Source organism: Melozone crissalis, unplaced genomic scaffold, assembly GCF_028551555.1.
Source record: "Melozone crissalis strain CALT ecotype California unplaced genomic scaffold, PUWL_Pcris_2 ptg000018l_1, whole genome shotgun sequence".
In the NCBI taxonomy this organism is placed as follows: Eukaryota; Metazoa; Chordata; class Aves; order Passeriformes; family Passerellidae; genus Melozone; species Melozone crissalis.
Genome location: NW_026535796.1, coordinates 21299228 through 21326399, shown reverse-complemented (window position 1 = coordinate 21326399; position 27172 = coordinate 21299228). Strand labels below are relative to the sequence as shown.

The 27172-nt window shown below is 38.8% G+C and overlaps 1 protein-coding gene across 10 annotated transcripts in view; it reads right to left on the bottom strand.

Moving 5' to 3' along the window:
* Positions 1 to 27172, bottom strand: part of NUMB (NUMB endocytic adaptor protein) — a 92270-nt gene that overhangs the window by 43480 nt on the left and 21618 nt on the right. Inside the window, exon 2 of one of the 10 annotated variants that reach the window (XM_054275010.1) lies at positions 8010 to 8091. The exons of the other annotated variants lie outside the window; for them this stretch is intronic. The gene's annotated coding sequence lies outside the window, so the exon portion shown is untranslated. The remainder of the gene's footprint in view (positions 1 to 8009; positions 8092 to 27172) is intronic. 10 annotated transcript variants of the gene reach the window in all.

The window sequence follows — 27172 nt, the reverse complement described above, 5'->3', positions numbered from 1 at the left end:
AACCCCTGTGAACACAGTCACAAACATCTTGGTTTAAAAGGTATCTTTACAAATACATGCTGAATTTCAAAATGAAATTAGATATAAAAGAAAGTACAAAAAGAGCTGAAACAGCCAAAAAGTATGTTCTTTAATCACCCAATTCCCCAAACTGCAGCTTGAATTTATGTATGTCAAATCCCACGAAAATAAATGCATTTTCAAAATTTAAAAAAATACTCTTTTACAAGTAAAATAAGCATCTTTTACTGGTAGATCAATCAAACCTTAGGGTTTACTTCCATAGGACCTATGAGTATTTTATAAGCAAATAATCAGTGTTGACTAAACAAGGCCTAACATCTGCTGCTTAGTAACAGACAGGGTCGAATACAAATCAGTCAATCATACCTTTGTGCTGCTGACCTGATCACTCCCTGCTTACTGGGAGTCCAGAACCATACGAACACACACTGAATTTTTTGTTCCAGCTCTTAGGTAAGAGCAGACAGAGCAGACAAAATGAGCTACAGATCCAGAGCACACCTTGCAGGAACCAACTGCACTCGAAAACAGTTTACTAGGAGGATATATTTTAGCAAGATATTAAAAAATATTCATAGTGAATATGAATATTCATAGTGAAGCTTCATAGCGAAGCTTTACCCTTGGTTCTTATACAATGTATCACAACTCACATTTTGGCCAACTGCTCCTGCAACATTGCACTACACCAGTCCACAGCACGGTCCAGCCCAACAGCCCACCAGGCCCACATTCTGGAAACATTTGGAACAACATGCCATACATTTCTATCAGCCTCATGAGAAACCTCCACTGGGAATGAACAGTAGTGCGGCTGAGTCTGACAGCAAGCAGGATTCGGGTACAGAGAAATTAGGCAAATGCACAAGAGTAGTCGAGTGCTCAGATACAAAACAGGGAGATAAAGAGGGCTCTCCACCACAACCAGCAATGTCTCATTCATTCATGTACACTCTCAAAAGAAGTAAGTTCAACAACTGTGCAGGTGATGCAAAATGTTCAGGAGTAGATTAAACTGATTTTAAAAATACAAGATCATCTCACAAGGAGAAATTATTCTGTAATAAAAACAGCAGAGAAAAGCATATGGAAGAAGGGTAAAAAAGCCACTGTAATTATAAATAGCAATGCATGTGAATTCAGTCATTATTATTGTCTAGGAAAGGTCATAACTAATTTTTAGTCCTCCAAAAATTTAATTGTCAAATAAGCAAACAGTAGTAAGAATTATTATGATATTATTATTAAATTATTTATATTTCAACATTAATTATTATTAAATTACTATGAAAGAATTATTATGAAAGGAGCAGTGCAAAGCAAGCAGGATGCTGCAGCATAAGACCAGACTGCACTCAGCTTCAATACCATATAGTTGCTGTAGTTCATATACCCTCCCTGAAATGAAACTGGAAGGTGCAGGGAAAAGAAGCAAGGATAAGGATGATGACAAGGACTACTTAATACCTTCAGCTCAAAGACAGATTAGATACATCCAAGGTCTTCACCTCAGAAAACAAATTTTCCCAGGGGGAAAGCTACAACAATTACAATATCATAATGTTAGAAAATAAAAAGGGAATGATAATTTTCCAATTCTTATATTGTAGGAACTCTGAAAAAGCAATAGAATCCTCCAGCAGTCCAGGTTTTAATAAAATAGTGTTTCTCTTCATGATAGATAATCAAGCAGCACAATTCCTAGGTCTGAGAAAGTTTAAAAACTAAAAATAGAAGAATTTTTAAAAACAAATCCCCAAACCACCCAGATTAATTATTTGATCAAAACTTCCTAAAGGTATTGGAACCTACAGTGGCGGTGGTGCAGCCATCCATTTAGGAAATCACCCAGTCCCATTTGACCAGCTGGGAAGTCTTGCTTCACGTCTTAATCTTCTATTCTTGCCAGGATCCAACACTGACAGTATCAGAGAGAATTACTGTGCTCTGAAGCCTTTGTTGTGAAGCAGCCCAGCTCCCAAGCTGGTGTCCCTTCAGGGCCAGTCCAGCTGGCCACACCTCCGTGCGGCAGCTGTCACAGCACCACAGCAGCGCTGCCCACACCCAGCTGCCGCAGCACCACCGAGAGCTGCCTCACTACACTGAAAGGATCTCCCTTTCCAAAAACACACAGAAGCAGGAGTTTTTAGAGCTCAAGACATTTAAATGAAATCAATCTGGATATTCCAGATAGCTCACAAAATTTGAATTATTGTGGCAACAAGCCATGGGCACACTTAGTCAATCTCAATTACAAAATGAAAATTAGCCTAACTGCCACGAAGTGTGCCATTCACAGGGTGACAGATGACTCCCTGTTACACCATTACTGTGCTGGGCTCAAGCACTCCAGTCAGTCACTGCCTGGCAGCTGTTACATGGCAGCTCAAGATACTTCAATCGGTCCCATCCTCCACAGCTAAATATAATTAAGGCCCTCTTATCTGTGGGTTTTCTTCAGCTTGTTCACGCTAAATCAACCACACTTTTGACTGCAGCCAATGCGAAGAAGGAGGAGCGAGAGTGACAGAAAAGGCATTTTTAATATTAATTTAGAAGTCAAATGAAATTGTGAAGCACTGCACCAAGCTTTTGTGAAAAAGTGGCGGGTTTCAATAATACAAATGAGCCCAGAGAAAAGATACAGTAATTTTTTCTGGCTGTCAGAATATCAGAAAATCATCTGATCATCCCTCATTAAGCCCAACAACAGAAAAAGTTCACTTTCATGTAAAATACAGGCAGAATGTTTTTAGGAACCCGCTCTGGTGTCCAGCACTGCAACTGTGGTTGACTTCTAAGAACATAATTTTTTCTTTACATGAATCTTATTTATTATAGTAGGAATTAATATATACATTTGTACACCTATTCAGCGCAAGTTTTCAGTTGTTCCATAACACTTTTCTCATAACAACTCTTTACAAAGCACTACAAGGAACTAACAGAATTTCCAAATCCATTTGCTTTACACAAATGTAAGCAAATCAGAAGCTAGCTTAACAAAGTCAGACACAAGCTGTAAATACTTTTAAGAACACCGAATGCAATGCTTTTTGAACTCCCTCACCAGTTAAGTACCTTTAAAAATATTTTGTATCCTCTCCAGAGTCTAATAAGAGCCACGTGTTTCATCACCCACACAACTCACAAAACATTTAAGGAATCTGTCACCATACTCCCTGTGAGAGGTGTCTAAACAGAGAATTCCAACACAATTCCAGCTTTCTGGTACCATTTTGTATATAGAAAACTAGCATTCCTTATGATGACATAGCATGTAAAACCTCACTTCATCCCTAATGTTTCCCATGTCTGCTTACTGCAAAGCCTTGAGATCTAAGCAAACTTCAGTGACTAAAAAAATTATATATAGCAACATAACTGAAAAAATATCTTTTATAAGCATTTACCTTCATAAAATCCTGATGTGTGTAATGTTGGGAAAAAAACATTCCCCAAATCCAAGTGTAGCACAATCAGTTATCAGAGCAATGTTCATATGACAGTAGCAAGAACTCGTTGACTTGGTGACTTACTGTCCCACCTCCATCTCAGATTCTCCTACAGTACTTTTCTTAAAAATCCCTCTCTCTTGAAGCTATAACCATGACTCCGTGGATATTAAAAAAGAAAAAAAAAAAGGAATCTATGGCCTGAAATAAAGGGAAGATGATAAAGTGATTTGGTCAAGTCCAATATGGGTGATAAAAGGTTTCATGCGGGAACTTAATGTCATTTTTTCTCTGTACCTCACAACATAATGTTTTTTTAGATAATTTCAGCGTTTCTGTTAAAGAACAAGCCCACTATCTGGAATTAGTACTCCATTATACCAATTTGCCACAACTCCAGTCAAGGCTGGATTTTTCTTTATTCATGGCAACAGACCTGAAGTTTCTCAGACTTTTGACAAAACCTTTCATCTTCCTAATTTCAATGTTTGCATATTTTAATTTGGGTAAAAGGTGAGAGGAGGGAAGGGGTGAACTCCATGGAATTAAAAAAAGGATGCATCGATCAGTCTGCATTCAAGGTTTGAGGTTTTATGGAAGAATTCCAAGTAAAGTTTTTCATGTCTGCTCTTATAAACAGATGCATACTTCCCTCCCCCACTCTCTCTTCCTATCACTTGGCATTTAAAGCCTTTTGCTTGTAAGGATAGCAATGCTGGACTTTATGGAGGCTGTAGATAGGAATTAAACTGCTACAAAATTTCACAGGCACTGTTTTCTTAAACACTGATAATAATCTCTCAGACATTTCCTTCCACAGAAGTTACCAGATTTCATGATGGTCATTAAAATTAGTAAGACATTATTTTTGACCAGCAATGATACTTATGAATCCACAACCACTTGCTCAGTGAGTATTATCACACAAAGCTTCAGATATCAATAAATCCCGCAGTTCCTCTCCAGATGTTTTTTTTTTTTTTACTGCCATTAAACTTCGTGAAGAGAAAAGAAAGTTCACTTTAAGTATATGTAACAATGAAAATGTATTTCTCTAAATAAGTAACTCTGTATACATCCAAAGAGATGGTTACCCATTTCACCTAAAATCTAATTAATGACTACAAAATTCCTTCAAGATAATGAAGTTTTTTAATGAAAGCTTTAATTAAGAAATGGAAGCAATATGTTAATTTCTCTAACAATCTAGTCAAAATATTTGGTCTTTCCAAGACCACAACAGGATTTTAATTCCAGCCTGTAAACAATATTTAAACCAGTTCATCTAATATAACACTGCTGGGAGGGGGAGGAGGGGGGAGTATATTATGTGAATTTCATGTTGCTACCTGAGACAGACTGCTTCAAACTGGTAGAACTGCTTCACCCACCAAACCAACTGCAAGAACTCACATCAGCATGTCACCTTCTAGTCAAAACTAAGTCTATGGTAATTCAGAAGGTCAAGTCTTAGAATACAATGGACTAGAATATAATAGATTCAGACTTACTGCACCACCTTCCTGGTGATATAATATTGGGATCTTAATTCAACTTTTTTCTGTTACCTTTCTCTTCCCCATATTAATTCTGCTAGCATGCAGATTTTATCTCTTTCAAGATCAGCACAGAATTTCTGCTACAAAAACAAACATGCATTAAAAGCCAAGAACAAGCCTTTGCATGTGGGCTTTCTCCACAAGCTACACTCAGATCTCAAAATTATTATTATTAATAAGAAAAGGCCAGAACACACATTCTAACACAGAGAGTTTAAAATAACCTTCATGTGATAATGAAAAACCTCCACTGAAATTGTCTGTAGAATTTAGAAATTAAGATCAAAATTGTTCCCATACTCTTAGTGAAGTAAGACACAGAATACTCAGAGAGATGAAGTTAAACCAACTACTTTAAAAGTTAACCAATCATACATTAAAAGACAAAGTTACGACGTGCACCTCAAAATGCCAGTGCTGCCTCTCAGGGTCCCAGTTTACCTATACAAGGAGCTAAGACTATCACCCTCTTCCATAAATACCAAAATCCTATAAATTTTCACAAAACTGTCTCACTATTCCTCATTATCAGTTCTCCCACCTAACTGATTCTAAACTATTTTGTATTTTATTTTTATAAAATAAAAATATTTAATTTAATTAAAATATATGTTTATTTTAGCCCCAAATAAATGGTTAATTTAATATTATGAGCAAGAAAAGATCATGAAAAGGTGTTTTAATTTCAAAAGCTTCAAATGAAGATATAATTACAAGCAGTATATACTGAATTAAGTCAGGAACATCTCAAACCATCAGTAAAAGATTCTGTCAGCTAGGGCTGATAAGAACTACAGAAATATTGCATAATGCACCCATTAATTCTCTTTAAAATAAGCTGCCATCTGAGACATGGACAAAAAGACCATGTTCATTACTCAAACATTATTCAGATGTTCATTATTCAAACAAATTGAGCTTTTGACCATCTTGTTACAGTTGTTCAAACCCAGGAAAAAAGTTCAATATTAACATCACCCCGAACTAGAGAGGTATGTAGTTTTTTCCTGGTATAGAAATTAACATTCCTCACCCCCATCATGATGTTGAGCAAAGTAGGATGCTGCCTATCGTATGTGTGATCACAGCTGTGTTTCCTTGAGAAGGTGAAATGCATTCCACAGCAGCGTGGCAGGTCATGTTCTCCCAGAGGGAGATCAGGCTGCCCACAAGTCAGTACAGGACCGCAGGCAGGGCTGCCAGCAACAGTGGCAATTCAGCAGCTCCAGTGATGCCAAACAGCCCTCACGGACACACCAGTCTGACTGAATGACCTCAGCCAGGCTAGAACTGTGAAACCCACAGATGTCTCTCACCTTTCTAAATCAAGTGTTGTTCACAGTAAAACAGCTACAATGATCTGCTGCAACACACAGAGTTTGGTGGCAGAAAGAGAGACTCATAGAAAGTGCAGTGCCCGTAAGTAACACATGCTGGAAAACTACATTGCTGCAATAGCCTCTTGAATCATACAACACCTGTCATCTTCCTAACTTTAAACTGCTTTGCAAAAGAACAAGAAAAGTCAAACAGGAAATAATGAGGAAAATTTGTCTTCATTCTCAAGTCCATCAGAGCAATCAATGAAGCCTCAAGCTCAGCAAAGACAGAAATATCACCTGATGACCCTGAAATCCTGCACCCAAAGGCAGCCTTTCCACATTGGCAGCACATGCACTTCTACAAGTCACTCCTCAAAAACCAGACACAGCACAGAGCAAGTGGCAGAAGGTAACCAAGGCATCACTCACATGAATTTTCCCTGAATAATTCATATTCAACCATTGCCATATTCTGCATTGCCTGCTGATGAATGTGGACAGTGGCAAGCAACAAATTTCTCTCCTCATATGAGTGAGTTTGACATAAAAGCAGTATGAGCTCTACAGGTGGGGCAAGTAGGAAATTGTGCTGCTGCTACTGCCCAGGCTTACAGATGAAATCATGTCCCTTGTGTTGCCATCTTGGTATGGAGAACACCACCCTGCTTTCATAAAAGACAGCTGCTTCCTGGGGTGGCAACTGAGCTGGGCAACAGAAGACAGGATGAAGAGGAAGGCAGTCTAAAAATGCCTGCAATGGAACAGCTGGCATGTGGCATCAAGGCAGGCAGGGACTCAGTGAAAAGGACACTGAACATTGTGCTGCCAGATTCACACAACCATAAAAGTCACAACTGTGTTATCTTCACCAGCAACTAGTCACAGAGTCCACTGATTTGAACAGCACCTCCATTATTCTGGCAGGAGACTGTAGCACAATTACTCCATTCATATATCACCATCCTTAACAGTATGCCCTGCCTTCCCTTTCTGAGTTTTCTCTTATACAACAGGCAGCTTATAGGACACTGACAATATAGATAACACCATTTAGAATGCTATTAAAATTAGGTGGGAGACAACACCACCTTCCTTCACAAGGAATCAATTATACATTCCTTAATTACAATTCCTCTACATATATTAAACTTCACCTTATTTACTTGGTGACATAGGTATTGAACTGAGGTAGAAAGTGAGCTTATTCCACTCTAGGAAATCACATCTCCTAAAAAGTTGGCATACTGTGCCACTGAGATGAGCTCAGTTGGCTAGAGTGTGGTACCAATAATGCCAAGGCTGCGGGTTCAGCTCCTATATGGGCCATTCACCTAAGAGCTGGCCTACATTCTGCACTGTAGAATTAGTGCAGACCAAGCACTAATGGTGCAGACCAAGCACCATTAGTGCTTGGTCTGAACTAATTCTACAGCAGAATGGCTAAGGCTCCCTACTTGCATCATCAAGCACTTGTTCATACCTCCCATTAATTCTCAAAAGTCAGATTTCATTCCAAAGGCTGATTGTCCATCAGGTGCACTGCAATTATCTATGTTACAGAGACACCCTTCTACTCTGCTTATGGTTTGCACTACATCTTCCCAGCTCTAACTCCAACCCCTGAGATCATCTACACAACAGCATCTTACCTGCAGCTCTCTGAAGCTGCACGCATCACACCAAACAACCGGCGCAACTAAAGGCAGTGGTCTCCTTCGGTGGTGTTACTTCCTGGAAAAGGAAAGGATTCTCAGACAAGAACTACAAAACTCATCTCTCTATAAGAGATTTTTTTTCAACATTATAGCAGTCTAATCACTGCAGGTAAGAGATGCTGAAAGCCTTTATAAAAAGCCTTGCTACAAGCATAAATACACAGCTTTGCCAGCACTGAGACTTGAAAAGTTGGATCCCTATATCACAAACTTAATCTATAAAGTAGGAGCAGAAACAGCCAAGTAGCTTTTATATATATTTCTCTGACCAACTTAGTCTCATGACAGTGAAATTGTGCAAATGTCTATGGGCAATTGAATCACATGCTTCAAAGGGGGCTGTTGCAAGCCACAAACCACTTTTTCTCAAATTTCACACTAACCAGATTTAAGAGTAACACTAAATTGACATTTTTCAGTGGTAAGGCAAAGTTGATGAACTCACAAGTATCACCGAAAAAGATCAATCATCAATGCAATAACATGTTCTTCAGTTACTTACATTCAGTATTTTACATAAAGAAGGCTTCTTCAATGAAATTTATCAATTTGCAAATGTAATAGCTATTTTCAAGGGCAGCCTATTTAAATGACTCCTTTTTAATTAAGGATAAATTAAGTATTTAATGAATTCAGAGTTCTTATATTGTTCCCTCACTGTCTGTAAGAAAACACTCTACAAAGGAAGGGGCAAAAATCACATTCTCCTTTTGCACTTCTCTCTATTGTGAAATACACCCTCTAAGGTTGACCACCATCACTGTTTACACAGGGATTATACAGAAACATCTTTATAAAGTACACAGTGTCTGACCACACAAACTGACAGAACTTCCTCAGCCCTTCCAAGTCTCGAGTCTGAGCGATGACAACACAATTAAGTGACAACAGTTTCCAGGACACTCATATTCACATTGCCTATTGGAAGTTCCTTATCACCAGAAAGGGTTGCAGTCCATGCATCATGGCTGACAGCTACTGTGGGTTTTTCCATGTTCAGTTTCTTTCCTGTACTTGGTCCTTCTGTTTTCACGTTTAACTCAAGGCTGAGTCCTTTCTTGGTCCATCAACTTGAATTTTAGAAGTTTCTTAAGATGAAACATTACAATCATTCTGACTGGAAGCAAACTTATTAGTGGTACAAGATGAAACCTCCAAAACCCTGAAACTACAGCAGAAAGAATGGGATGAAATTCAGTGTGCCCTGGATTCTAAACTCCAAAGCTGACAAGCAACCACAACTACATAAATTTCTATTCCCAATATTTTGAAATATCAAGTTAGTGATCTACATAGGCCTTTTTTATCATCATAGAACGTCTCTCTCCCTGAGTCCTTACAAAAAAAAGAAGAACTAAAGATGAAAGTGACAGAGTAACTTCAGAGTCTGGAACTGAATGCTTTTCATAGCCTCTAACATGAACTTCTAAAATGCAACAGGCTGCTGTAACAAAGTCAAGATAACTGAGGTTATCTTGGATTGTCCTCCAGCCACACCCAGGAATGCAATGCATGCCAAAACTCCACAGTTGGTCACAGACATGGGCACAGGAGAAATCGCAGCGTGCTCTGAGTCAGTTTCTCACCGCTGGAATCAGGCATTTAGGGGGGCTTGCTATAAATATCCAGTGCTGGAGGTACAGGAGGAGATTGGAGCCATATGTGGGAGACCCAAATACCAATTACACACCGAGCAAAGTTCCAGCAACACAAAATTAAGGAAGAAGAGGAGGTTCAGGAAATGGCCTCCTTTAAGGCATACAGTCTGCATATTCTGAACTCTCACAGAAACAAAGCAATCAAGAAATAAGGCAGGGAAAGAAATCAGAAGTTTGGGCTACAGAAAAATCCCCCTTGTATATTATCATACAATCCTGTTATTGAATTTATGTTTTCTACATAGAAAAAGTAAAATTTGTGTGAAAAACCAGATTAACTAGTAAGGCAAAAATTCCAAAAGATGTGAGTGACCACGTAAGCTAACTTCACAGAACATACCTAAAGTCTGCCCAAGCTTAAGATCATATTCATAGCTGAACAGATATGTGGATCTGCTCCAGTTTTGGTAGTTAAATTGTCTTACTCCCTTTTTCTGCTGTTTGTTTGTTTGATGGGGAGGGGAGGATGTTTTTCTACTAAGAACATTTTTACTTTTCAAAATATTCTCTATAGATGAATATTCTCTATCCTTTTCTACTCAAAATATTCTCTATCCTTTTCTACTAAAGAGGATTTTAAAAATTTTGTTACTGCTACATTCCTCTTCCAGAAGGCACCCTGAACTTAAAAAACAATAAATATCTGAATAGAAGTTTTAAAATTGTCTTACATTTCACAAGAATGAAGACACCTACAGCAAACTTGTAAATTTTTTTCCTAAAGGGGTAGAGGGGTTTGGGTGATGCAGAACAGGACTACTTGACATACTTATTTCCCTGATACTGGAAAGAAGGCTAGAAAGCATTCCTAAAATATTTGATAGTCTTGAGATTCACAGTAGGAGACTGTATTTCCTGTTGGATAATAGTATTATGTTACACTTAAAAACGACTGTGTCTGTAAAATTAAACAGCTACAACACGTGAAGCTCTCAGCAGAGCTGTTCGGTTTGAAGTGAGACTCCAGAAGGGCCCAAGGGACTTGCAACAAACCAGCAAGAGGGGTGACTGAACACTTCTGTAAAATCTAAGTATCCCAGGTTGATGACCATTGTGTGAAGTTAATCTATGCTCACTTTGGTACAAAATCAGAACCTAGACCTCTGACTGATTCTCCTTTATAAAATTAATTACGGGAAAAAAAAAGTGCTTTTTGTAGATATAGTTACCAGAGACTGGGAGCAGGCAATGTGTATCAGCATTACTGACTAAGCATCATGTCCTAGGTCTGAGAAGTAAAAAAATTAAGGAAATAACTAAAACATGAATAAAAAGACATTGCTGGTATAGCTATTGCTGTGTGACATCTTATCTAGCCTTTATAGCAACTAATTATTGACTGGCATCACAGAAAAAACAGATTTTGAGTAGAAGTCTGAATATTAATAACATCAGCTTAATGAATATGATGTTTAAAACCAAATCCAAGCAAGACTGAAGTCTTCAAACTAGAGAAACATTTAAACTTATCTACTAAAAACACTGTAAGAACACACATTGTTTATTTACACTATATTGCATTTCAAAAGTTCAAACTTTCAACGTATCAGTAACTAGTAACATTTTCTGAATCTATTTTAAGTGGCTAAAGATTCTCCCTATGCAAACAATTAGAGGGACTTTTTAAAGATCTCACTGAAGTTAAAGGTCTAGGTTGAGATGAGTTCCGAGAACATGAGTAGCACTTCTACACAATGTTCTCAGTTATATTAAGATACGCATTTTAAAAAGGAAGAAATGTCCTGAGGATATCCCACAATTTATTTATAATATTTCATAGAATCTTTCAAATTCGAAAGCTCACAAAATCTTAAGATTAAAAGATGTGGTATTCAGTTTTTAAGAAATGATGGAGAAAGCTTAGTTCAGGGAATAAACAGATTACACAACCAATCAAAGAAAGGAGAACTGACAGAGTACACTCTTGATTTCAAACAAGTGCTAACAAATAGCTCCTTCAATAATTTGAATCCAGTCCACCCAGGATTTGAGAACTACAAGACATTCACTGTTACCCTATAGTATTAAGTCATTGGTTTCCATAGCACTTTACTTACCATTTGGGAAAAAGTCTGTTGTTGTAAGGACTCCACAGATTACTACCCATACAGACTTCGTCATTTACACTACAGACAAATACAGATGATACAGTTCCCCAAAATTCAGAGCATGAAAAGGTAAAGTTCTGCAAGAGAAGGAGGCAAGGCAAGAATGTAGCTGTGACACAGGATTTGCTGGACAGGCTGCCCTGAGACACTCCCTGCAAATTCTCTTCACCACCCACGCCCCCTCACATTAGGCATCCAGGTATGACATGCAGCAGGAAGGGCCTGGACAGCCTTTGTTGTGGGGCAGGTACACTGGAACACTCTGGGAAACCTAAACCAACTGCACATGGCCTCAAAGGCTACAGCCAGGGTACCCAACTCCATCTGGGAAACACTGCAGCACACACAAACCAAAGCCACCTTCAGCTGCCTTGTTTTGCACAGGTTCTGGTAGTGCCTGCATCAGTTCTGACACTCCAAAGCAAACATTTTCTAACAAGCTACTACAGTCTTAATACCTTAGGACAACTCAATCAGAAGCAACAGCTATACCCTGCTATAGAAGCTAGCACAGCTTATTGTGACTGTCACTTATTACATTCCACCAGAGCACCAACTGACACAACCACATAAAATTAAAAACATAATCTACCAAAAATTTTTTTTTAATCTCTGCAGTTAATGTGGTCATGAAATCCATCCTTCTGTGACAGAGGATGAAAACCAGTGCGTTTTAGGAGGCATCAACAGTCCTCCACTTGGGTACAACAACTTCATGAAACTTTCAGCACCACCCTGCCTTTTCTGCAAAGCCTGAGCAATTGCATCATTGGGCCACTGGAGATGCCTCATTTCCTCTGCGTCTTCAAGGCTTACGCAAGGTTTTACCAGCTCCAGCTGTGCTCACTGATAACACAAGAAAGCTTGTAAAAAACATCTGAGAAGGAGCAGGGTAAGGTCCAGAGTGAAACATTTGGGAATGTACAGCATACAGTACGTTCAGTTCCATAAACTGAATTTAGTGTTATTCCTGAATCCTGCTTTCACTTATTCAAGTTTGTCTTTGTGACTGGCAGAGCTACTTTACTCTTCAGTGCACACCTATAAAAATAATTGTGCAGACAGGATCCCAAGGTGTACTAATAAGACAGTTACAAGCCTAGACAGCAGGAAGTTTCAGCCTATTCCAAAGGAGCTTAATACTTAATGGAAGCATAGAGGCCTACAATTACACAGCTAAGTCCCAATATGTTTTTTACAAAATTGGAGCTGGAAAAATTCAGCTGTCCTGAGAAGGAAAGAACCCAATGACAGAAGAGAGATAGAGGCAGCCAGGAAAACATTTCCAGAATTTCTCCCTTCAGCCTTGAACTACAGAAGCCATTGGTGGTTTTTACACCTCTTGAACTCCCACAATATATTCAGTCAACATGGTTTACCTCATCAGTAAAGACTAGAGCAAATATCCAGAATAAGTATCTCTGGAAAGGGAGTCTACAAATACTCAGAGATATTTTTTTGAAATAAATGTCAGAAAACATAACACACACCCCCCCCCAGTTTGGTTATACGTACCATGGTTGTTTGGTAGTTGTATATGTTAGCTTCTGCCATTTTTGTCTGTTTTTTTTAAACAAACTTATTTCTATCATGCCAAGTACAAACTAATGCATGTATATGGGACTAAAAGCAGACAACCATCACTCCCACTCAGAAAGTAAAAGGCAACTGGATTAACCTGAAAAGATGCAGTCTGAATCCCAACCTGAAACATACTGCAAAATTTACATAGATGGCAATTGTGGTGGCCAAGGGCAGGGAGGGAGAGAAGTACTAAGTATTTTTTCATTTGAGAATCCAAAATTCTTGCAGTTACAGAATTTTAGTCAACTGTGAGGCAACACTGCCTGACCACTTCCTAAAACTTGGGACAGCAAACATAGTGACTTCAAGATGACATATTTATAGCACACAGAACCCACATACAACCACTAATTCTATAATTAAACACTAAAACAAGATGCTGTTATGAACACAATGTCTCTGGCAACGTACCACATTCAGATGGACACTGAAATATCTTCTGGATAATTGAACTCGATCTAATCAGGAGTTGGTATTTCCTGGCCAACGATGACTAAGTCTTCTAAACCATCATTAAGTATCAGGAAATACCCACCCCCAACATCAATCACTATCTAAACATACACCAAAGTATCATGTTTTGAACATCTTCACTCACAGATAAATACCATACAGGCAAAAGTGAGGGGAAGAAAAACCCTTTCCACCAGTCTTCAAGTAACCAAAATAAAAAGTCAAGTCCTAATATTAATAACAAAATGTGAGCTGGGGCCAGATCTCCAGCTCACTTGTACAGTTTCACAAGATAACACTGGGCTCTTCCATGGTTATCTCACTCCATTCGTACATTAAAATGCTACCAGAATTAAACTGATCCAAACCACAACTATGGGATGGTGGGTTAGAGAAGAGCTTGCACTAGTACTGAGAGTAGTTTGTACAGTGAGGACACTGGTCTTGCACATCTCTGCTGTGCCCTTCCCTCTCAGCTTCCATGTGCACTGTCCTGCTGCATCGACCAATTCCAGTCGTCAGCAACCCATGAAAACAAACAAGGAGCCTCAGTGCAAACTCCAGCCTAAAGAAGCCATGCCTTTCCATCTCCATTTTCTGTTCCATTAAAAACAGCAGAGGAAAGAAAGCACTTCTTAGCTAAAAACAAAGAAAGAAAGAAAAAGAACCCATGGTAAGTTAAAGACAACATCACATTTATATTCAGGAAGACTCAGGAGTGGACAATTGTCCTCTTCATTTCTGTAGAAACCAGAATTAAAGGCTCTCAGTAGGAAAGTCACAGCTCTAATCCCCCGTTCCCCATCTCCCTGAAGGCACTAATAGAAAGTTTTCATCACAGAAGTCAACACATCACTATGTTGTGAATATTAAATCTAACCCAATAAGACTGCCATGATTTCCTCTCCTATCCTTTTTCTATCTTTTTTTCCCCCTTTAAAGGCAAAATATTTGCTTTACAACTGCCATAAGTGCACCAAAACTATTTTTAATTTACTTAGAATTACAAAATAATTTCATCCCTGATGTAATTGCTAGTTGATATTAATTATGCTACTCTTCTTCTATTAGAATTCTACATACTTACCTTAAGCTGGCAGGTGGTTCTCTGCAAGTCAAACAGTTCCTAATTAAATCCTAAAATCCTATCAAACATCAATACTTAAAACTACTACTTACCAGCAAATCTACAGTTTGTGTACCAAGAATGATTTTGTTTCAACAATCATTCTGGTGAGTAGAATCTACTGCCTGAATAAAGCAGCTTTTTTTTTTCCCCTGATCATGAAAAATCAAACCTCTTATGAAAATTGATATTCATTGCCAACCCTCCTCCCAGAAGAGCTAACCACTTATCAAATCACTACAGTAGATCTTGTGGCAGCTCTTTGAGCTGTAATCAGAGATCAGACTTACATTCCGATCTCTAGGGGAAAAAACCACCACTACCACAACACAGAGCACACACCCATACAGAGTCCCCTTCATAATTTAATTTACCAAGATGGCTCCTTTGCACTCAGCTGAAAGCAAGTTATGTGTCAATGGTAAAAAGGAATTCAGCTTTTTTGGAGAATACTTTTTTGGACCAACACCCCCGTAAGCAGAGTGCTCTACCTGTGAAAACACATCCAACTTCTGGTTCAGAATTCAGTTTGCAGGCAAGTGAGCAAATATCGCCATTAGCTGGCACAATACCTCTTGCACTCCTAGTGTCAAGTAGTTCTCAAAATGTTACATCCGTGCCACTGAAATTAAACTAGTGACATTGTTCTCAAACTGGGAAGCTTACATAATGAGGAGCACAAGTAATCCAGAAGCAGCACTCTCTTAGCACTAACTCACAGCACTGTTATGACAGAAATGAGTTGCTACACTGAAAAAAGTTCACAAGAAAACTTTCAGCAGCAAACTGCTTTAAAATTTTTTAATTTTTTTTTTTAATTTTTTAAAATTTCCTACCAATACAGCCCTCTAATTCTACTATATAAAGGTGTCTAAAGTCAGTCTATATCAATGTGAAGCATGTAAATTAAGAGTCATGATTTGGGGGGAAAAAATAAACAGAAAAACAAACTGAAATGCTACCAAAAAACTCCCTCAGCATTTACCTTGCTATTTAAAACAGCTGTCTCACATGGAGTAAAACAGCCTACTAAACTATATCTACAAAGCAAGGGCAGAGTTTTAAACTAATCAGTACAAAGGTCCTCAAGAAACTGAGTTTTCACAAATTACAGCTTTGCACACAGTTCAGTTTATAATGTGGACTTTGTAAAGATTTGAGACTTTCCTAGTGACGCGCTTCTGAGTACACAACAATATGAGGAAGTGCTGTAGCTAATACCCCTCTTCTTGCAGACACCCACATATCAAAGGTGCATCATTGTTTAAAATGGCTCCAGCTCCAAAGGGCGAAGATCTACTCCCTGTCCTGTCTTGACCTTAAGGGAGGGACACACTGTCCACCAAAACATCCTGTCAGGAAAGCAGTAAGAAGTGTGCAAATTTGGAGATTAGGACAATAAATACACTTTTGCTGGTTACTTATTTTGGCTTACAAAAAATTTCTTGTCGAAGAATACAGAGGCTTTTCTAACCAAGTTTTGTCCACACCAGAAATCCTGATGAACATGTCCACTTGGCAGCTGCAGGGAACTAGGAACAGCCTATTTGTGAAGCTCCCTGTGTGATAGTCTGGTGTGAAAGTTTTCATTGTTACATCCATTCTCTTTTGAAGTTACATGTTTCCTGAAACTGGTTTAGCAGAACAAAACTGCTATTAATTATTTGCTATTTCTTCCAATATAGATATTTGGAATTTATGTGAACATAGTCCAAGTCTGTTCACTTGTAAAGTAAAGTACATGCACCTATTTAGGAAACAAAAAAAAGGGATGTTTACTGCTTTGGGGTTTTTTTCTGTTTCCTTTTTTAGGACTGCATTCTCAAACCTGTGAGGAGATGCCCATGACAAGTATTTTAATCAGGTTCTTTTGCAATATTTCTTAGAACTAGCACCAAGTTCTTACAGAACAAGCTGTTTAGGTCAATAATAAACTGCAGGACTCCTAAATAAATTGGTAATATTGTACCTATTTCTCTCTTAAGTAAAATTACTGCTTTTTACTGGTCAAAAGGTCTTATTTTCTCAAGCACAAAATTAACAAAAAAAACTGGCCCAGATTACTCAAATGACTAATTTAAATGTGGTTTTATTGTGGTTTTATTATTATACCTTTATATTTATATTTACCTTTATATTTAGCTACCTGTTCTCCCAAGATGAACAGTGATCTCTGCATTTTCTTAAAGCAAGTGGAGAGCATTAAGCAAATAAGCAACATTATTTCAACCTTTTATGGTAAAATGTCTACTGAAAGCCATATAAAAGCTTAATTCAGGTTAGTGTTATAAACTCTAACAATGTTTACTGGAGTGAAACAGTTGGATAAGCCTGCTCTCATATTTAGTTCAATCACTAAGTGTCAGCAATTAGTTTGCATCTCTAGATACATGCACTTGAAACTGAGATTTGGAGGAAAATAAACCCAGCAGATGAGATCTCAAACACTTGGCATTTTTTCCAGCTCAAGCTTTTCATACCTTAGATAAAATGCATTATATCATTTTTTAACATCAGGTTAACAACTAAGAATTTTTTTGAGAGAGAATGTAATTTTATCAAATAGCAAAGAGAATTCTGCAAGCAACACACAGCAAAACACAAAGCCAAGTCACAGAACCAAATCTGAGCTTTATATATTAAAACCTAAAACCAAACAGTGAAGCTCACTTTCATACTGTGCTTTTTAAAACAGTGACAAAGCAAATCATATAGTCCAAACCGAATAAACCTGATGTTACAATTTCGAGGCTCTAGTCGCATTCTGTCCAATGTACACACACCATTTTCTATAAACTAAACTAAGATTGAGATCTCCATTTCACAGGAACTAGAAGTACTGCTAAATTCACAAATGCCATTTCAAATAATAAAGAAATATGCTAGTACATGGAAAAGATTCATAAACATAATTTTTTAGAAAGGTTCACTGCATTACGAGCTGCTACTTGGGCTTTGTACAAACTCACAGGAAAAATATACCCCTTCTTCAAAGAGTTGTTACAGAATTGTTTTGTCTTCACTGCATTTTCACTGGTCAGCTTCAATTGCACTGAGCAACCTATAAGAGCAACAGTCAGTTTTTGAAGTCCAATTTCAGACTGAGCAAAGTCTATCAAAAGATTTTCATGAAGTCCTGGATTGCTTACCTAACTGTAATGGTGTGGTTCTCATATTACACTGTGCCATAATTACCTCTATTTAAAATGACAAAACAACTCTGTTTAAACACTTACTGTCACTTTAAGATCTTCAACAAAGTACACTGCAGTCATGCTACTGTACACATCAGGGATATGACTACCATCTCTTTTAGAAAGAAAATCAACTCCATTTAATTCCTGCTTGAATCTAGACATCTGGAATCAGTATATACATGAGGAAGAACCACACAGCTGCAACTGTATAAATATTTTTCTTACCAATTCCCTGCCAAGAGCATCTCAAAATTATAAGATCAATTTCACAGACAAGAAATAAAACTAAGGTCACACAGGCAGAAAAGCTTTTAGAATTTGGGTACTCATATTTGGCATGAGAGGTATTCCAGGGCTAACACACAGTCTCATCTTGAATCACATTTTCTAGATTTAGTTTCCTGTGAACTTCTGGGGCAGAGCTGGTGCCTCCTTAAACTGGCATAACGATTATCACTGATTTTATCATAAGAATTTCTGGCATCCACTTCAAATAACAATCCAGCAGACAACACACATTCCAGCTTGCGTTATTAGGATTAAAACAGGAACCCCTTTCTAGTGATATATTCCTTCCAACAAGGGTTATCTAAGCAATTGCCAAACTGATGGCAGTTGATTACAGTATGATGATGCATAGACACTTAGGTATATTTGTTAGCTGAAGATACTGCAGCAAATGTAAGTCTTCAGAGGTTTTGATTTATAAATAAGCTTGAGAATGCCCTTTTGATCTAACACAGTACCTTGTAAAGTACATAAAGTACTAGAAATAATGTTCCAGATACCCATAAAGTATCTGGAACATTATTTCTAGATTCAGAACACTAGGAGAGATTTTTTTTTTGTTCATCTCCAGCCAAACAGTCTGCATTCTGCCTCCTCATACAAACTTGTGATACCTGTGCAACTTCCTTACAGAAATTAATACATATGGTCATCTATCACTGATGCACCAAAAAAATCCATTCTTTCCTTGGACACATCTGCTAACCCAATATAAGTAAAAAGTTAATGACGGAAGCCTGCAAAAGTGTTGTGTGTACAGCTGAACACCTACATCAAGTATCAGTGGCACCAATTCTTTGGCACTTATTCTTTGCATAATCACATTAATCAAAGTTTGAGGCTTGGTTTGGTTTTGTACTGTGGCTAAACAACTTTGAAAAGTATCGCCATTGCAGAGACTGCCCATATTTTAGAAACTTGCAATGGTTTTTCCACTCATATACCACCATTCATGAAGGAACAAAGCTATGGAAAGATGTCACAGTATCAGACCACAATAAAGACACATGACAGCAGACCAGCTCAAACCTTAGGCAACAGAAATTGATACACTGGGCTGTTCAGCAGGGAAGAGCATAATCCATAGCATGTAATGATTCCAAGTTCTCCTCCTGAAGTTTGCGAACTATTACATTTCTAAGATCACACTCAGCACTGATCCTACAAAGCTGCTGCTTTTTGCTTCTTTCAAACAACTATAGTCACATTAGAGTTTCACTTTTTAAGGTTTATGAAAACCTTCCAGAATTTACCTACTACTACTTACTTGCAAGTTTGGCCATGACAATCAATACGGGTCATCTTCGTCAAGTCCTTCTCGTGGATTCCCATTTCTTGTATCAAATGCTTTATAAAGCACCACACAAGATGCTTAACACCAACATTTCTACTGAAGCTATTCTGGTCACCTGTAAACACAGACAACTCAAGAATCTGTTCCTAATCTTCATCCTCAAAGGTTTTGCCTCTTCATCACCCACTTCTTTGCAACTGCTTACTACAGCTAATGTATTTCAAAAGATTTCAAGATGTCAAAACCTTGAAAGAGAGGTGCTTCAGCAAACAGTAATGTGAAGTGACAAAATTCGTTTTGAAGACTTAAGGACAGCTGGAAGAGATGTTGCACTTTCACAAAGAAATAACTTACAAATCACATGCAACTTGTGGCAGCAGAGATGACTGTACAGACTGGGTTCAGCAACACAGGGCTAAACAGCAAGAACCCTGCAAATTTTCAAGGGGCAAACCTCTATGATTAAAATCACTTTCACATTCCTCACCTCACCTCACTCTGACATAAAGTAGCATTTAAGTAATCATGCAGAGCTGTGAAATCACATCGTGAACACTTCAACTATCCTTAAAATAAAAGTTCTAGTTTTGTTATCGCAGTCTTCTCTAGGACTTTGATAGTTCTCTCCAACAGTTTTTGCATATTTCAGTCTAATCACCACACATAAATGGCTGTATGCTGCTCAAGGTGGAGTACCAGCAGTCTGCCAGCACCTGGCAACCGAGTGAGCAGTGAAGCACAGGGATGATGATGTTGGAATGCAGACACACTTCCAGCAGATTTGCTTGCTGAACCTTTTTAAATGTAAGATTTGTGTCAGCCCATGTCTTTAGCCTGTCAAGGTCCCTCTGAACAGCAGCAAAGGTGTCTGTTTTGTCATCCACTCCTCCCAATTTTCCATCATCTGTGAACTTGCTGAGGGTGCACGACATCTCATCACTCAGGTGTTAATGAAAACAAACAGCCCATGCCCTACTGTCAACCCATAGGGCACACCACTGCTATTTGGCCTGCAGCTGGACTTTGTGGCACCATTGACACCCCTTTGAGCCCAGCACTTCAGCCAATTTGCAATTCCTTTCCTTGTCTACTTAGCTAGACCAGATGGTGAGGGTGTTAAGGGAGACAATGACAAAAGTACTGGTAAAGTTAAACAGTACAAACTTCTCTTTTCTCCTCCACCAACCCAGTCATTTTGTCAAGAAAGGCTGCCAGGTTGGTCAAGTACGATTTCACCTACCTAAAGCTACAATAACTATTGCTAATCATCTTTGTGTCCTTCTTATGTTTGGAAATGGCTTCACAGGAGAATTTTCTCCATCATCTTCCCGGGGTCTAGGTGAGGCTGAGCAGTCTGCAAATACCCAGACTCTCCTGCCCTTCTTGGAGGCAAAAGAACACTTGCGTTCTTCCAGTCCTCAAGAAGAGTCTTCTATTGTCTCAATCTTTCAAAAACAATGCAGAGTGGTTTTGCTCTGATATCAGCTCTCTGACCGCTCATAGGTGCATTCTATCAGTTCCCATGTACTCTCTTGTGGCAAACTTTTTAAAATGTTCCCTTACTTGGTCCTTCTCTACTGAGGCTAAATCTTCATTGCTCACTGCTCCAGATCTCCCCACTAGTCTCAAAGGCCAGGGACTCCAGATGACAAATACTATCAATAAAGGTAAAAAAGACATCTAGTACCTCAGCTTTTTCCATGTTTTCCTTCATCTCCCTCTGGCTGGTGATGTACTTGCAGAAGTCTTTCCTGTTGCCCTTCATATCCCTGAACACTTACCCAAAAACTGAGGTCCAAAGCCAATCCCAGTCACACCTCTTCCATTCCACATGCACACAGAAGCAGTGAAGTTTAGATTCAAAAAAGGGTATAGTAAGGGAAAAGGCACTTCTTGAAAAGCTTCATACTGGGCATATTCTAACTTAACCATTGTAAAACAGTACACACAAAACAAAGAAACCAAATTGCCTCTCTACTCTGTTTAACCTCATGACACAAGTATCACGCTAATGATGGCTAAGCTTGCTCCTGCAGTCAGAAACATGCACTGGAATGAGCATGATTAGGCAGCGACACAGCTGTCTTCTCAACAGTAGCACAACCTCTCTGTTTATAACTGTGATGAAAGTGAATTGTTACTTTCAGGAAATCTAAATGATGCATCCTGGTGGTTATATATTCTGTATTTTACATTATACAGCTCTTTCATCTTATGTATTAACTCATACCTTACGGCCTGCACTGCATTTCTAGGGCAAGGCAACATCATACACGTGTCAAGAGGCAAAATGTTATAACCAACAATTTACACAACTCACTAGGTCTGGACGGTATGCATTAAAGATCTCTGACTCTACTTGGTAAATGACTGAGCTACCAACAAGCATAACCATATACCTGTGGCATAGCCAGCTTTATGCCACAGGATAGTGGATGCTGCACTCACATGCAAAGGGGTCATAAAAGCAGTTCTCTGAATTGGAATCATACTTTAGAGCAATAGGCTGGTTTACACAAAGTGTCCAAAACAAACAGCAGCAGGAAAAGCTGTAGAAAAGCAGAGACTATTAACAGCCTGATGTGTCAAGACAAAAATGACATCTTTACACTTATAAAAAGCAATGTATTCCCAAACTTCAGTGTGTTTTAAAATAATAAATAATTTCAAACCTAAGGCTAGGTTAGCAACTAAGAGGGATAAACAAAATCCAATTTTGCAGAAGTCCAGATATGCTTTAGTATATCCAGCTAGAGGCATTCCAGCCACTCTACCACTGTATGATAGGAGGCAATTCTTAAAGGCACAAGGAATCTGAACATCTGTAGAAACACCAACAAAGAAAATCTGAGGAAACCAACAGTATGTCCTTAATCAGTTCCCTCTAAATTGGTGGCTCCCTAACTGATTTAACAGGTTTTTTAAAAAGCCTTTGAACAAAACTTTATTTAAATCTATTCCAAAACAAGTACTCATTTCAGCTCAGTGCTCTAGGTAAAACTCCAGTGCATTTACAAGTATAATCAGTTCAGCACAGTTCTCCCTCTTTCCTCTATAAATACAGCTATTTATGTTTGACCCCAACCCACACTAAAACTCAAATACCCAGCATGCAGCTCTTTCATCTACTTCTTTTTCACAACCTGATCAACAGCAGAATGGCAGATGAAGAAAGGTTGGGCGTGATACCTTCAGAAAACAGTCAGAAAGGGTTTTTTCTGTCTGACTGTGATAGTGAATACAAAGACCCGCCTGAGCAAGTGCTTTTACTACTGAAAATGCATCATACCTGCACAAAAAATACCATTTTCACAGAATCATAGAACAGTTTGGGTTGGAAGAGAGCTTTTAAAGTTCATTTAGTCCAACGCCCCCCTGCAATGAGCAGGGATATCTTCAACTAGATCAGGTTGTTCAAAGCCCCACTCAGCTTTACCTCGAACACTGCCAGGGATGGGCCGTCCACCACCTCTCAGAGCAATCTGCTCCAGTGTTTCACCACCCTGTCATTTAAGAAATGTAAAACATTTCTTACATATGTCTAATCTAAATTGACTCCTTCAGCTTGAAGTGATTACTCCTTGTCCTGTTGCAACAGACTTTGCTAAAATGTTTGTCTTTCTAATAGCCCCTTGGAGTACTGAAGCCTGCAATAAGGTCTACCCAGAGCCTTCTCCTGGCTGAACAATTCCAATTCTTTCAGCCTTTCCTTAGAAGAGAGGTGCTCCATCCCTCTAATCGTCTCCATGGCCTTTCTCTGGACTCACTCCAAGAGGTCTGTGTCCTTCCCATGCTGGGGACCCCAGAGCTGGATGCAGCACTGTGGGTGGGGTCTCAGCAGAGCAGAGGATGTCATCAGCAAATTTTCTGAGGGTGCACCTGATCCCTTTAACTACATCACTAATGAAGATATTAAATAGCACAGACACCTGAGGGACACCATTTGTCACCAATGTCCTTTGGGACACTGAGCTGCTGGCTGCATCCAGAGAGTAGTGGTCAATGGCTCAGCGTCCCAGTGGGCATTGGTGAGAAGTGGTTTAACCCATCAGATTTAAAACTCAATGAAACAGGTATCAAAGCAAATGAGTAAAGAAGAAAACCAAGACACAATGAAAATTAGTGTTATTTATTTAAATTTTACTCATTTTCCAGTTACTGCTCTAGTTCTATTAACATCCACCCATTCAAAAAGCAAAATTACATCTCTTCTCTCTCAATACATTTATTGAAAATCCAGGTATTAACATGAGACCTGTAACATCTCAAGCATCCCTTCAGGCCAGGACACTCAGAGCCCCATCCGTATTGACTCAATTCTGACCAAGCATTTGAAAGCCTGTTTTGAAACAGCACATGGGTCACACCACTCAGGCCTTCACACATCTAAAGAGGCATCTGAGCATGGAAAGCAGACTGCCTGCATGTCTACAGGTTATTTCTGTACTCACCAAGGAAAAAGTGTGATCAACTGACAAGAAGTAATTTTATTAAAAGATTATTTTTTTTTTGTCCAGAAACTGATGGCATTTACTAATTAACAGATACACAGGTCTGTTACAGTCACAGTATTTAGCTTTTAGCAAAACATGCAGAACAAAGCTTAAGCAAAGTAAAAATCTTACTAGTGATCCACAGGTCAGACACAGCTCATCAGGAAATTCCATTTTAGAGTGGATGAGACAATGGTCCTTTACTACTTGGACATCTAAAGAAATGGAGTTTACTTTACAAAACTGAGAAACTTCAATTAACTATTATAAATTATAATTTCAATACTATGGACCATTTCATAATATTACTTCCTTTCCATAAAGAGAATTTCTGTGTTTTTAATCAGATCTCACCCTATTCAATGGCCACTGCTAACAATCTTCAACCAAAAAAAATCTGTCGTATGATATATATCTGTTTATTCTATGTGAGTCTGGGAGAGAAGAAAAAAAAGAAAAAATCCATCAAGTACTTTAGTATTAGGACTGTTTTTCCTGTTACTGGTTTTTAGTTCCAGTATGTTCAAAACTGAACAAAATGGCAATAGTTTCTTATTCTATTGTATAGATACAATTTCCTTTCCTTATATATAAGGAGAGGAAACATATCCTTAATAAGGAGTTTCTCTCCAGAGGTATATCTATCATAGGTCAGTCTTCAATATGAAAGCCAGCAACAAGCTCATCAAACCCTTCCTGAGCACTAAGTGACAAGACTAACAGTGAGCACTGCTAAGCCAAATTTCTCAAGGAATCTGCTTATGGACATTCAGTTTTCAGAAATATTGATATGACTAGGTCCATGCTACTGAATATTACAATTAAAGTCCCCACCAGGTCACCTACCTGCATTAAATGGCACCTAAGCATAACAGTGACATCTGTACACACCTGCTGAGAAAACAACCAGCACTTAACTTCCATAAAGGAAAAACCAAAATAAAAGGGTCCAGGTGCTGAATTATGAAATTTTGTGCTGGTTTTCCAAAGCTGGTTTCTCAAATTGCTAGTTTCATTATGGTTTCCGAATCTGAAATTTCAAGATCATTAGAAGCAGAACAGGAAAACTTAAAACAATCCTCCCAAAATGCTAGATCATAAATGAAACAAAGAAACTATGACCCAAATACACATATTTTACATTATGCTGGTTACCACTGAACGAGAAAAACTGGTTTGCCCACATGGACAAAAGAACAGTATTACTCACCCAACTAATGTTTCCCTAATTCAACTTTACCAAAATGAGCATGCTCTTTAGTCTATTCTTGAGAAAAACTCTGTGACAGTACAAAGTAGTCCTGCAGTTTCATTACAAAAATGCAAATGGCAGAATGTATACTAAGATTATGTATGAGCTAAAAAGGCCATAATGCCAATGTACCACTATGGATTAGGATTTAACACAGATGAAAGAATATTTAAAAACTTTTGACTCCACCAAATCTTTTGGGGACAAGAGCTGTCAAGATGCAACACTGCACCAGTAATACAGAAGCCCACTCTTAAGCATCTCTGAACTTCCATGGCAATCTCCTAGACAATATATTTATTTAGATACTTCTCTGACACTTTTTAAATTTGCTATCACTTGAAAAGCTTTGTCTGGAAATAGCCAGATGTTTTCCACTATCAAATTGCTAGCTGTTGTGGTTATTTCAGAAATTTCATGTAATAGTTATAATTTTGTGGTGGGCTGACCTTGGCTGGACATCAGGTGTCCACCAAAGACATTCCCATCACTCCCACTCCTCAGCTGGTCAGGGCAGAGAAAATACAGTGAAAGGCTCTTGGGTCAGGGTAAGGACAGGATGATCACTCACCAATTACAGTCATGGGCAAAACAATCTTGACTTGCAAGTCAATTTAATTTACAACCAATCAAATCAGAGTAGGACAATGAGAAACAACTCTCTCCCTGCTTCAGGATGGGGTCTCTCTCATGGGAGATTATCCTCCATGAACTTCTGCAACATCAGTCCTTCCCATGGGCTGCAATTAATGAACCCACTGCTCCAGCATGAGTCCCAACCACAGGGTACAGTCCTTTAGGAACAGACTGCTCCACCAGGGGTTCCCTGTGGGGTCACACGTCCTGGCAGCAGACATGCTTCAGCCTGCGTTTCTCTCTCCATGGTCCACAGGTCCTGCCAAAGCATCCTCCAGCACAGGCTTCCCATTGGGTCACAGTCTCCCTTGGGCACCCACTTGCTTTGGCATGGGGGTCTCAAGGGGTTCCAAGTGGGTGTCTGTTTCACCGTGGACCTCCACATGCTACAGGGACCCAGCCTGGCTCACCACAGTCTCCACCCACAGGCTGCCAGGAAATCTCTTCTCCAGCACCTGAAGCCTCTCCTGGCCCTCCTTCACTGACCTTGGTGACAGCAGACTGCTTCTCTCATATGCTTACTCCTGTCTGTCTGCAACTGTTCCCACACAGAAACGTTTTTTTCCCTTCTTAAACCTGTTATCCCACCTTTGCATGGGCTCAGCCTTGGCCAGCAGCATCTCCACCTTGGAGCCATCTGGCACTGGCTATATCAAGCATGAGGGGAACTTCTCACAAGCCACACCTGAGCTCTTCTTGCTACCAAAACCTTTCCATGTAAGCCTAATATATTATTGCAGAAAACTTGAAGAAGATCTAAAAAGGAAAATTAGTTTTAGTATTTATGCTCCATTTTTAGATATCCTTGGCTACGAAGAGTCCGCTTCAGCCCCCTCTCCCCTGCCTCCTCTCTTCTCATCTCGGTAACATAATTCTTCAGCCTTAGATGTAAAACATCACAGTGAAATGTCTTTAGTTAATTATTACTAGTTGTATAAAAATACTTATTTATATAAATATTACTCCTAAATTACTTCATTACCCATTTAAAGATACTACTTTTATAGA